General features: G+C 52.4%; 1 protein-coding gene across 2 annotated transcripts in view; it reads left to right on the top strand.

Moving 5' to 3' along the window:
- Positions 1-6,874: 6,874 nt before the first annotated feature.
- The window catches only part of MCF2L (MCF.2 cell line derived transforming sequence-like), a 178,419-nt gene continuing 171,534 nt past the window's right edge, over positions 6,875-13,759 (top strand). Inside the window, exon 1 of one of the 2 annotated variants that reach the window (XM_014531941.1) lies at positions 6,875-7,021. The gene's annotated coding sequence lies outside the window, so the exon portion shown is untranslated. Of the gene's footprint in view, positions 7,022-7,939; positions 7,959-13,759 lie in introns of those variants that run through there. The other variant, XM_014531939.1, reaches the window with a different exon arrangement.

Raw genomic sequence — 13,759 nt, 5'->3', positions numbered from 1 at the left:
AAAATGCCAGGGCTGCACCAGGAAGTAAATGCCACAAGTGAATCCAGGGTTCCAGTGCTGCTGGCTGCTGTTTAGTGTCCACTGTTCACACCTGCCTCAGGTGACTTGAATGTGTGACCGCATTAAACCGGATGAGCCGGGAGATTGCACATTGGTATGAGGCTCAGCAGGTGTAAACAGCCAAGGCCATCCACCTGTATACATGGGGAATGTACAACCATTTATTTCTCTGGGTCACATCCCAGCTTGATCAACACCCATATATTATTAAGCTCTTTCATGGAAAAATCTTGGAACACATAATTTCTCAATTCCTTTCTTGAACCAGAGGACACCACTAAATTTAGTCATATTAACTTCCTCAGGGAAAATGCTCACCTTTGTTCATTTTTATTATTCGGGGAGCTACTAGAACCACTCAGAAACATCCAATCAGATGGCAGATTTCTAACTCATCATTGACATACATGTATGAGTCTTAATCAAGCCTGACAGAAGCCCCACAGAAATCTGAGAAACTGTTTATGAATCAGATGAAGAATTTCATACAAAGACATCCAACCCACAATTAGGGGGCAGGGGTTATGGCTAAAGGAGGTGGACCTTGAGTAAACACTTGCTGCTCGATGTCCAGAGAAATGTATACTCATTGCCCACAGCAGATTACTCAAGGCAACCTGTCTCTGTCCTCACATTTTGTTTGCTCTGTTGACCCATCAGCAAGATATGGGCGATCACAACACCGTGAAGCCACAGAAGGCCACGCCTTGCACCCTAGGCCTGCTGACAGACTGTCCTAATGTATTTGTTAAAACTTTAATGAAAATATTGATTCCTGGATGTATTACTTATTAAGAGTATATATTATCCTTTAAAGTTAGTTACACAAAATCATAATTTGAGAAAAAATATACTCATCAATGCTCTTATTCATTTGTCTTTGTTTTTTATTGTTGTTAATCCTCACTCGAGGATATTTTTCCATTGCTTTTTAGAGAGAGTGGAGGGGAAGGGACAAAGAGAGAGAGAGAAACATTGATGTAAGAGAGATCGATTGGTTGCCTTCCGCAATGGGATTGAGCCTGCAGCTGAGGTACACGTGCCACCCTTGACCGGAACTGAACCTGGGACCCTTTAGACCGCAGGCCAATGCTGTATCCGCTGAGACAAACTGGGTAGGGCCTTATTCATTTGGTTTTTACAAGATTGAAAGAAAGGGAGAGGGTTTAAGTAAACTAAGAATAAATATGTCCTCTTGAGAATTTCAGATGGTTTTGATACCTTTAGAATTTTCAAAAGATCTGCTATACACAGTCTCAAAATATGAATTAAATATCAAAATAAACATGCTTTAATTAGCTAAGATTTTGTTTCATTTATGGATGATTATAGTTCTTCAATCTTTATAAACTAGTTAAGTAAAAAAAAAAATGTATGTGATAAGGGGCAAATGGAGGTTAAAATCTTGACCATGACATTAACATACAAAACCTGAGACCTCACTGTTGTTGTCAGCATTTGTAGGTTGTCTTAGGACAGTTAGACAGGGAGGCAGTTTGTATAAAAGAAGAATCAGGCAGCACAGAAATGGCCGTCCTACTAGGAAACCTATCTGTGTCTTCTACAGCTCTCAGTGGAAGAACAACATAAAACAAGCGACCTGCTGCTCACTGTATTCCTTCTCCGGGCGACTGTAACAAAGCACCCTGGCCTGGGTGGCTTGAACAATCGGAATGGGTTGTCTCGGTCCTGGAGGCAGAAGTCTCAGAGCAGGTGTCAACAGGCTGGTTCCTTCTGAGTCGTGAGGGAGAATCTGGTCCACGCTCTCCCCCAGCTTCTGGGGTAGCTGGTGATCTTTGGTGACCCTTGGCTTGTAGACCCATCACCCATCTCTGCCTTCACCTCCACGTGGTGTTCTCCCTGCTCGTGTCTGTGGCCAAATTTCCCATGTTTATGAGGACACCGGTATATTGGGTTAGGTACCCATCCTAATGACCTCAGTTTAGCCTAATTGCCTCGGTAGGGTCCCATTCTGAGGCACTGGAGGTTAGGATCTTAACACATCTTTTGGGAAGAAGGACACAATTCAAGCCATAATAGTTTGGGGGAAACACTGAGACATTTAGTCTGGCTTTAGAGCAGTCAGGTGAGCACATAGGCTGTGCACACAGGGTGCCTGTGGAGAGATTGAGTAGGGGACTGTGGGTGGGTATTTAACTAGGGCACCGCTCAGCTACACCTGAGCTCACATCCCCACCCAGAGCTGTACCGGATGCTTACCCACCATGCCTTTCCTCTGGTCCTCCTTGGGCCACTGAGCCTGGGAGGGCACCTCGTTGACATACAGAACCTGAACGGGCAAGAAGAGTGCTCCTGAAATGGAAGGCTAGACATTAGGATGTAACCCATCTCTCTCGCCTGCACGATTTCTTCAGAACCCAGCCTTTCTCCTAACAGAGGTGACCGTGGCAGGTGAGCAATCTCCCCCTCTCTCAACTGGCACCAGCGTCTCCCTATCTGCTCGGTTGTCCCTGCCAGCACCAGAAAGCCCATCTGAAACTGTAGCCTCCTATCAGCTGCTGGCACGTTTCTCATCTCCCCTTTCATAAAACCTTCCCAAGGTGTCTAGATGTTGCCTGCCACTCTCCCCTCAGCCCACCCAAATCAGGTTTGTCTCCTGCTCCACTCAGGGACCCCCCACCACTCAGGGCCCATGGACCCCCCCCCTTCCCCCGCCACTTAGGGCCCCATCTTGTCTTCTTCCCCTGCCTGGCCTGTGTTCACAGCCCAGCTTGGTTCTGGGAAGTGAGCTCCATGGAACTGCAGACTATGCTTTGTTCCCTGTGAATGCCCAGTGTCTAGCTCAGGGCCAGGCACCACGTTGCTGCCTGAACAAATCCCATGCCTGGAGGGCTCTGGGCCCCACCCCACCTGCCCTGCCGAGCCAGCATTTTGGGGGCCATTTGCATTCAGTAGACTTGTAGAACTCCTCCCCTTGTGAGGCCCAGGCACTGGCTGGGAGGAGCCATGGCCAGCAGAGCAGCAATTAAACCAGACCCCTGCCTTCCTTTCTTCAGGAAGAGCAGGGGAGGGAAGGATGTCTGTCAGGGTCAAGGCAGGGTTGCTGCTGATTTAGGGGACCGGAGAAGATAATGTTTTCCTTCCCTTTCCAACTGGTTCTCTGAAGCCCTGGGGATGGGGTAGGCAGCCCCAACCCCCCAACGATGGCCCCTCAGTTCTCCCAACAACCAGCCCTCACTTGCTCCCAGTGTCCCAGCTTGTTCCCTCTCCACCTGGATTCAGCATGGGAGGGGGTGGGGGGCAGATTCCAAAACACACTGATTGACCGCTCCACCGGGCCCATCCTCTGCCAGGTCTGCCGCAGCCGGCACATCGCCTACAAGCGCTGCACCACCTGCCGCCTCAACCTGTGCAACGACTGCCTCAAGACCTTCCACTCGGACGTGGCCATGCAGGACCACGTCTTCGTGGACACCAGCACTGACGACCAGGACGAGAAGATCTGCATCCACCACCCGTCCAGCCGCATCATCGAGTACTGCCGCAACGACGACCAGCTGCTCTGCAACTTCTGCAAGACCTCCTTACACAACGGCCACGACACGGTCAGCCTCATCGACGCCTGCTCCGAGAGGTCCGCCGCACTCTTCAGCGCCATTGCCAAGTTCAAAGCAGGTTCTGGTCCCCCTCTCTCCCCTCCTCTCCAGAATAGCACTGAACTAGGCTGCGTCACTGGCTTGGTGCCCATACCTGGCAACTACCACCAGCCGTTAACCTTCCTGTGCCTTGGTTTTCTCATCTATAAAATAGGGATAAATAGTAATACCTCCCTCATGGTGTGATTGGGTGCCCGGGTGCCCGGGGTTTTAGGAAGGAAGGAAGGAAGGAAGGAAGGAAGGAAGGAAGGAAGGAAGGAAGGAAGAGAGGAAGGAAGGAAGGGAGAAAGGGTGTCCTGTCACCTTTTTTCCTTCATCTCAGATGGAAAACAGTAAGTGTTTACTAGCTAAGGTGTTGTTATTTATTTTGCTCTAGACTTATTTCAAAAGCAATGCTTTACATAGAGTTTAATCTCAAATGGGAACGTTTCAAACACTAAGTCAGAGAAATTGGGGAAAATCTGGAAGGCAGATGAACCTTTCTCAACTGCTTACTGGGCACAGTGACCAAATGAAGCTCCAAACACAACGGACCACAGATGCCCATTCTCACAACCTTCCTGAGGCTGCTAAATGCAACGTGATCGCTCCAGGTCTCTGCGATTGATGTGGGATCTGCAGCAGGTGAACTGGAAAGTCCCACCTCCCCAGACAGAGCTCAGAACATGCATGTGCCAAGACACGAACTGTGTGCTCTGAACACGGAATGACGGCTGGATCTCCTCACCGCAGCACATGATACCCCCGAGAGAATTATCCCTTAGGTTTCTGCTCCTCCGCTGCACTTTGTAGAGCCCCTTTGTGATGGTAATTTCTGTGTGCCTCACTGGGGCTTTGGTGACTGTGAAAACCACAGTGAGTCACAAAGGACTCATCTGACCATAACAAGCCAGACATCAGCAGGGCACTGCTCAGGACAGTGATAAGCTGAGCTGGGCATTTGTTCTTGGGGGAATTCATTTCCTCTTGAATTACCTCAACTTTGGAATTCGTCCTAAGATTTTCTGAACAGCACAGAAGTCTTGGGGTTTGTCCCCTGTATTTGCACTGTGGCCCTGTCCCCAAGTAGTAAGTGTTCATGGAGAAGGTAAGACAGGCTGGGTCTGTTGGTTTCTTGGTGCCAGGGAGCTGCCTACCAGTTCCATGCCAGCTCGTGGGGTGTAGAACTGAGATGATTACTCAGGATCCTGCGTGGGAAGCCTCACATTGTGGCAGGTTGTGGTCTAGGCTGTGCTGCTGTGGGACTGGAGCCTGCAGCCTGCAGGCATTCTCCTGCAGGGTCCGGGCTCGGGTCACTGGCCATTTCCCTCATTTTCTGCACCAGCGGTGCTCGCTCCTCCCAGGCGAGCCCCAGGGGCTGCCTCCTTTTGGACTTTTATCGCTCGATTAAATGATATTTAATATAGCCTGTCAGAGAGAATCTCTATTACCAGGGGACCTTTGATGCTTTCATGGGAAATGGGGGGCAGGGCTTTAAAAAAACAGGCATGAAACACCACATTGGCCCACTATGACCTTTTCTCACAGGTTTTTGGGGGTGTTTCCAGTAATGAGCCCCTCCTGTTTCCTGGGTTCAAAGCTATTGGGTAAGGGAGCTCCCCTTCCATTTAATTTCCTGTCCCTCTCAAATCCCCCCAGACCTTCTCCAGCACAGCTTGCCCTTCCGGCTGGCTCTGTTCATTCAGGAACCCCTATTCTCACGGAGCTCGCACCACCTGCCTCCAGACCTCGCAGGAGAGTGTGGTGCCTGGAGACACAGCATCCTAGGCAGGGAGACCTTGGACCCCGGTGTGCACTCCCAGGCCGGGAGCACCCCTCCCCCGCCCCCCATTCTCCACAAATCCTCAGGTGGTGCTGTGCGCCTCAGCCTCAGGTCCCACCTGGGTCGCCAGGCCCACCACCCTCCCCTCCAGCTGGTGTTGGCAAGTCCCTGTGCGGGGCTCAGGCGGCCCGGTGGCTCCTCACCTGGTGCGTCTTGCTCTAGGAGTCGCCTGTGGGTTTGTATTTATTTTCCTCTGGGCAGAACTCCGTTTTTGTTTTATTCAAACGGGCTGCCCACTTTTACCCACTAAATGCAGACATTTTAAAGCCCCAATTACAGTTTATGTCTAGCTAAACATTTAGGATGTTTTAGTCTTTCTATACCACTTAAAAAAAAAAAGTTTAGTTCTAATCTAGATCTTCCGTTTCCCGGGAACCTTGGCAGACAAGAACGGAAAGGCACGGTCTTTTTCCCTTTTCTAGCAAACGTGTTCCCAGGAAAGGTCCCGAGCAGCCGGCTCCGCGGCACCTGCGCCTCTCGCAGGGGGGCGCTTTTGCATAAATACCCAGTGCCCTGGGGTAGCCAGAGTCCTCATAGATTGCGGAGCCCAGATCTCCTGGGTTTTGACCTGCTACGGGCAGCACAGCCTCCTCCCACCCCAGGACGGCCCGCCAGGTGGCCCGGGCCCGGCCCCCTCGAGGGCGCAGCGCGGGCTCCTCCTCCGGGAGGTCGCGGCGCTCAGGGAGGATTGCGGCCCACGGGGGTCCCCGCGCTCCGGGCTTCAGAGAGGACTCACCATCGCCCTTCTGGCCGAGCCTGGCCCGGTCCATCGAGGGAGCTGGTGGGACCCCCGTTGTGCAGGTGAGCCCGGGACGTGGGGCGGGGCCCAGGGGATCCCGATCTGACCCCCAAGTCCAGCCTATGTCTCTGCGGTCTGATCCGGGGAGTGACCCCAGGCGTAGAGGCAGGACCCCAGCCCTATTGCTCCCGGCTGACCTGTGGGGGTCTTCCCCTCCCCCTCCCGGCTCTGTCACGGCTCCCTGGGCTCAACTCCTCCTGACCCCGTCCCTCCCCGACTCCTCCCCCAACCTGCCCTTTACTCCGCCCCCTCCCCCTGCCTGGCCCTCCCACCTCCTTCCTTCTCCCGCCTGTCCGTGCCCTCTCCCAAACTTTAACCCCTTCCCCTGCCCTCTCCCCCTCCTCCGGCCCCGCGGTCTCCACGCCTCTGCCGCCGCTCTCCCTCCCTCCCCCGACTCCTCCCTTTCCTCCTTCCCCTCCTCCCTTCTCCTGCCCTACTCCCTCCACCTCGTCCCGTCGCCCACCTCTCAGCGGCCTCTCCCCAATCCCTACCCTCCTGCCCCTTCCCTTCCCTCTTTTTCTCCTCCCCCTGTCCCTTCTCTCTCCGGCCCCCTCCCACTTTTTCCTCTGCCTTTCCCCTCCCCCTCCCTCTCTCCTCCCCTTGCCCCTCCCCCTGCTCCCCTGGCCAGCGCCCGAGGGAGCCTGGTGTTAGCGCGCTGACACCTGTGGGCTTGGAGGACGGAGAACGCAGACAGCTGAGCGGACGGTCCCACGGCTGGGCAAGGTGTGCGGCGGGGCGTGGAGAGTGGCAGGAGGAGGTGGCGGGGACAGGGTATCCGGGAGGCGAAGGGACCGGGGTCTGGGCGGGCTCGGACTGTTCCCCCCTAAACCCCCGCCGCTGCAGGCGTCTGGCCTCCGGGAGCCCCAGATCCCTGCCTGGGAGCTCGGATCCAGGGCGTCCTCGCGCGGGCTCCACTTGCACAGGTACCCTCTCCATGGTCGTGGGCAGGAGGTCCTCTCCCCGACCCGGCAGGTGTCATCCAAAGGGGCCCTGTCCTTCGGAGGTTCCCTCACACCTCCTAGAGCCACACCGCAAGCTCCCCTGCCTGCGGAGCATCCGTTGGGGGGACAGGTGTGGGGACAGGGCAGCGTGGATGGGTGTTGTCTGGCCAGCGCTCCTCTGGGCCGGTCCCCCAGCTCAGCCGTGGAAAGGACCTTGGCCCGAAGTCTAGCTGCTTTGCCTTTCAAAGGGGTAAGGAAAAGAGGGCTCCTGCAGTTTAAAAAAGAGAGTGTCATTTTCTCATTCAGCTCCCAGGCTATTCTCACCACGTTTTTAACTTCTCCCCGTCTCCCCGTTGGCTCCTGTGTAGCACTAAACACTTAAATAGGACCCCGGTGGAGGGTAGGGGGTGGGGAGGAACCTGGAGGAGACTTTTTCTAGAGCAACTGCAGTCTGAACTTTACTGGAAACGTCCCTGCCCAGGGACAGGTGGCCTGGTGTTGCCCCTAACAGACCGCACGTGAGCCCTGGCCAAGGAAGGGGTTAAGGTGACCGTGAGCTCACAGGCAGGATGTGCAGGGGATGGCCGTGGGAGGCCCCAGGATGCCTGGCCACCAAGTGGCAGGGCTGAGCCACAAAAATAGAAGTTCAGCCCCAGAGGCTGCTGGTGGTGGAGTGCCTGCAGCCCACTCCTGTGCAGGCAGGAGACCCCACTTGGCGGGTAAGTGTGGGGGTGGGGTGGCCCTCACACTGACTGGAGGGTCTTCTAATATGCAAATCGATGGACTGACTGGCCCAAAGCTGGTTTTGAGACCTGAGTTCTCAGACCGACATGTCCCGAGTTCTGAGTTCTGCTCCAGGCTTCTCGGATCAGCTGCCGCTGGAAGGGACCCCCACCCTCCCCTCACACCTCTGGGGACAGGGGACAGTCCTGTCCTGCAGCCCTCGGTGGGTGGAAAGGAGGATGAGTTGGTGAAACGGGACCCAGAGGAAGAGAGGGTTTTCGGCTCTATTTTAGGATCCCCTTCGATTTTCAGCTCCTCAGACTGTAGGCCCTGCAGCCCCCTCCCAAGCCCTGACTTCACAGTCTGGGCAGGGACCTGCCGGGGCAGAGATGGCCAACACTCCCGGTGCAGTGCTGGTCAGGAACACCAACGCCTCTGTGAACCTCAGTTTTGCTCTATGTGAAATGGGGGTGATGCCTCCCCTGGCTGCCTCACAGAATTGTGAAAGCAAGTGATGGGTGTGAAGGGCTGCTGTAGAGAACTGCACCCAGGGGCTTGCAGCGGAGAGGGTGGGCTTGGGGCCCTGGAGGCTTAGTTACACTCTCTTTGTGTTACATACTCCCAATTTCTGGAGCGACTCTTTTTATTTTTTATAGACATTTTATTGATTTTTTACAGAGAGGAAGGGAGAGGGATAGAGAGTTAGAAACATCGATGAGAGAGAAAACATCGATCAGCTGCCTCCTGCACACCCCCTACTGGGGATGTGCCCGCAACCAAGGTACATGTCCTTGACTGGAATCGAACCTGGGACCCTTGAATCCGCAGGACGACGCTCTATCCACTGAGCCAAACCAGTTAGGGCTATTTTTTATTTTTTTAAGAGTGGTAGAGGCAAAGTTTTCTTACAAGAGACCTGCAAGAACAGTGAGGAGGGGGGCAGTAATCAACCTTATGAAGGTGCTGGGGCTGCAGGGCGCAGTGCAGGGAGAACATCGCTGTGTGAAACCCTCCTCCCTTCACCGCAGGGCTTTATTGCACTCATGTCATAACCAGGTGGGCCAAGATCAGCTTTCTAGTTGACATGCTCCCTTTCGGAGGTTGAAGACTTTAAATCAGATCTGGACATTTACCCGGGAAAGGCAGCATCTTGGTGACTCGCAGTGAAATTACAGTCAGGTCAAAAGGAGAGGTCTCTGCCGCTGGGTTATTTAGTTGCCTTTTGTACCATGGGGGGAGCCTGAAATTGAAGCGGAGGAGACTGTAGTATTCTCAGGAATGTTTCTGATTGACAGCATCTGGCCCCCTCGTTAGTTGATGTGGTACGATTGTAAGAGGCTCCCGGTGAAGTCGTAGTTAGAAGTGTAATAGTAACAATCGTGTGAGACATGTCATGTTCTGGGTAAAGCTTTTTTCTCTTAAATTCACTCCATTTCACCCTTTTGTCAGCTCCTGAGAACAGGGAGACTCTGGGCTGAGCTCGGAGGACAAGCAGGTTTGTTTTCCTAGTGATCTTCAGGGGAGAGAGGCCTGCGGCTCCCTGCAGTCTCAGAGGCTGCTTCTTAGCATGCGGGCTCCTGGGCCCCGAGCCCTCCGAGCCTGGCCGAGGTGGCCTGGAGCCCGCACCTGAAGCAGGCCTGGTGGTGGCAGTGACTTTTCTCCCTTGAAGAGGGCCGTGGAGGAGGGGGTGGGGGTGTCTTCGCCAAAACACCTGCAGCAAGAACTGCTTTGGTCTGAGTGCCTGCATTACAGAGGAGGCTGCGGGGAACTGGGCGGGGTTTGGCTGTGCAGTTGTTGAGGGGGCTGGGAGAGGCCCACACAGCACCCCGTGAAGGACAGCACCCCCTCGAGGACTGCCCTGGTGCTTGTGGTGTCCATGTGAGCTTTGAGCTGGCATCGCCTGTCTGTAGCACTTTCCCTTTGGGACAGCCACAAAACCATGCTTCCTCCACTAAAACTTTCAGAACTCCAGCCATGACAGGCTACCAGACACTCCATGGTTACCATGAAGCCCTTGGACATCGGGAGGGCTGGACAGCTTGACTTTGTGGTCAGGGGCCTATCCTGAGTGTGACTCATCAAACATCATGGCAGCGCTCGTCAGCTCCAGAATCTGCAGGAAACCCAAGCCCGCCCAGAACCTCCCAGTATCTCTTCCCGAGTTCTGCTCCAGCCTCCTCGGATCAGCTGCCGCTGGAAGGGGCCACCGCCCTCTACTCACACCTCTGGGGACAGGGGACGGTCCTGTCCTGCAGCCACCGGTGGGTGGAGAGGAGGATGAGTTGGTGAAACAGGACCCAGAGGAGAGAGGGTTTTCGGCATGGAGGGGGCGTGGAGCGACCGAGTCTCCATCTGCAGAGCCTGCCCCAGGCAGGCAGCCTTGGGATTGCCAGGTGACATGTTTGCTGGCTGTAACTCACAGTTGGGGGCCATTCTGCCCAACCTCTTGAGAGAGTGAAGAGTATTATTCAAATTACAGTGGCACCTCATTTCCCAAACTCAATTTGTTCCGGAAGGCTGTTCGGAAACAGAATCATTTTTTCCCATTAGAAATAATGTAAATCGAATTAATCTGTTCCAGAACCCCAAATGATTCCCTGTTTTAACGTTTCTTATATACAGTATATGTCTCTTGTACTATTTAATCTATAAATAAACACTTTAAAAACAAAGACATGAAACAAAAATGAAAATTCAAAAAAAAGGAAATGTACAATAAAAAATGAAAATTTTACAATAATTATAAGCAGCAACAAAAGCAAAACACACACGAACATATCCATAGCACAATATCCCGAGATTTTAACAGTGGTGAATGGACTCATATTCTCTCCTTGTTTGCCACCTGAGAGATGCATGACTCCTCATACAGGTATCAGCATGAAAGGGCTGTCAGGTTGAGAAGCGAATTGTTCGAGATGGGAGACGTTTGAGAAACGAGGTTCCACTTTACTAAATTGAAACAAAGATAAAACTCTGAACAAATGTAATAAGAAAGTGGTGATGTGGATGCCAACGAGAGTACCAGCTGGCAAGCATTTAACAAATCGCAGTGTCTCCCTTCCCCCCTTGTCGACTTATTCAGAATTAAGGTTAAAGAAAGCATGCAGGGCCGGACTGACTCCTGCGGGAAAGGCCCTGCTCCTGTCCACACAAAGGGGGCGTGCAAGGTGGGACCTGAGTGAGGGGGTGAAGAGAGGGGGTGGGGGTGAAGATGGAGATGGATGGAGGAGATGGAGCAGTGGGGAGGAGGAGATGACAGATAAGGGGGTGCAGGGAAAGCAGCTGGACCCCTCACATCTGGACACTGGCCTCCCCCCTTACCTTCAACTCTTCCTTTTTTTGTGAATGGCAAGACCACATTGTTAGTATGGGCAACTCTTAACTGAGAATGCATTTGTTACGAGTGCCACCAATGCAGCCGGTTGGGGTATTTCCATTTTAAATGCATTTTTCTAGTGTTCCTGCTTCAATTAAGAAGCAGCTGGAGCAGGCAGAGTCAGATTCTCACGCGGATGCAATTGCTCTCTGTTAGTGCGAGTGTGGGCCCTGGTGGAACAGACCCCAGGCCTCCCTTCATCAAACTCTCCCAAGGGCCCTGTGACTGCGCCGTGAGCAGAAGCACCGCTGAGCCGGGATGTCGGCCTGTCTGTGTGCATGGGACTGTGGTCCAGGTACAGACCGGCTCTCCCGGGACTCGCGCTCCTTGAGGGTGGGGGCTGCCCTGATGCCTGTGCCCTGAGCACCCAGGGACCACACGGGGATGCTGGGATGTCGGCAGGGCAGGTAGACGAGCCAATGAAGCTAGTTGACCTGGATCTCCCACTGTGCCTGGCCAAGTCCCAGCTACCCAGTGACGGAGTTCTCACCTGTGTGCTTGTGGGAAACGCCTAGGCTCTAGAGCAGCGGTTCTCAACCTGTGGGTCGCGACCCCTTTGGGGGTCGAAGGACCCTTTCACAGGGGTCACCTAAGACCATCGGAAAACACATATATAATTACATATTGTTTTTGTGATTACTCACTATGCTTTAATTATGTTCAATTTGTAACAATGAAAATACATCCTGCATATCAGATATTTACACTACGATTCATAACAGTAGCAAAATTACAGTTATGAAGTAGCAACGAAAATAATTTTATGGTTGGGGGTCATCATAAAATTGGTGGAACTGTATTAAAGGGTTGCGGCATTAGGAAGGTTGAGAACCACTGCTCTAGAGAGAGACAAAGACCAGCCTTGGGCCTACTGTCATTTTACCGCAGTCCTAGTGGCTTAGCATGGCTGTTTTTCAGTCGGACACAGAATACCTGAAGGGCATGGCCATGGTTTGCTGCTCTGTGGTTATGCCAGTCTTGAAGTTGTTAAAGCAAACAGATGTCAATGACAGGCGAGGTTGGTCTGACATCTGGACTTGTGCTCTGGGCTCCCAGGGTTACAGGAGCTGTGGAAAACCCACTGTGCCTGTGTCTGCCTGTGTGTCTCAGGGTTGTTTTGAGCATGACATTCTTGACTCTTGGGAATACTGTTGTCCCAAACAGCTGAAAAATAAAAATCCTAGTGGGAGGCGGGAGCCTTGGGCAGAAGCCCCGCCCTCCCCAGGCCCTGAGCACCAGCTGTCCTCAGCAAAACCCAGCAGTCTCAGGTGCCCAGGCTGGCCTGCCAGGGAGGGGAGGCCTTCTGGACCTTGTCCTGGCCCAGTGGGGGATGGCCTCCCCAGCAAGTCAGGTGAAGGGCGCGTTTGTTCTGTTTTTCAGAACAAACTAAATTAAAACCAAACCTTGGATCTTCTCAATCCTATCTTGAGACCGAGTGAACACTGATACTTGTAAAATCTTGCCGAATAGAGGACAGAAACAGCCGGAACCTTTCTTGGGTTGCTAGAAGGGCTCAGATTATGGACAGCTCTCTCGGGACCTGGGGGAGATCCTGGGCAGTGGGCACAGAAGAGGCTTTTCTTGGTCCTTCTGCAGGTTTAAGATCACCATCAGCCTGCTGGTGTTTGAAATTCTCCCAATAGAATCTAGAACAGTGGTTCTCAACCTTCCTAATGCCGCAACCCTTTAATACAGTTCCACCAATTTTAAGGTGACCCCCAACCATAAAATTATTTTCGTTACTACTTCATAACTGTAATTTTGCTACTGTTATGAATCGTAATGTAAATATCTGATATGCAAGATGTATTTTCATTGTTACAAATTGAACATAATTAAAGCATAGTGATTAATCACAAAAGCAATATGTAATTATATGTGTGTTTTCCGATGGTCTTAGGCGACCCCTGTGAAAGGGTCGTTCGACCCCCAAAGGGGTCGTGACCGACAGGTTGGCGACCCACAGGTTGAGAACTGCTGAAATAGAAGGAAACAGGACAAATCAGTATTTTCTCTTGTTGTTATTGTTTTAAATCAGAGAACTCTTCCTCTTTTTTAAAAAAAATATATTTTTATTGATTTCAGAGAGGAAGAAAGAGGGAGAAAGAGCTAGAAACATCAATGATGAGAGAGAATCATTAATTGGCTGCTTCCTGCATGCCCCTTCTGGGGATCAAGCCCACAACCCGGGCGTGTGCCCTTGACCAGAATCGAACCCAGGACCCTTCAGTCCACAGGCTGACACTCTATCCCAGGGGTGGGCAACCTTTTTGTGAGTGCGTGCCAAAACCAGCAAAATCTCTGACTCAAAATTCTTCTGAGTGCCAACCCTAATTTTTTGAGAACATGTTACGCCTACTTGATATCTCTTAAGGTGTACGTATGTGAAGAACCTTGAAGAAATAATAAAATTCATTC

The sequence above is a fragment of the Myotis brandtii genome, unplaced genomic scaffold (genome assembly GCF_000412655.1).
Source record: "Myotis brandtii unplaced genomic scaffold, ASM41265v1 scaffold83, whole genome shotgun sequence".
Lineage (NCBI taxonomy): Eukaryota > Metazoa > Chordata > Mammalia > Chiroptera > Vespertilionidae > Myotis > Myotis brandtii.
Note: the sequence above shows the minus strand (reverse complement) of the source record. Positions and strands in the feature narration are given on the sequence as shown.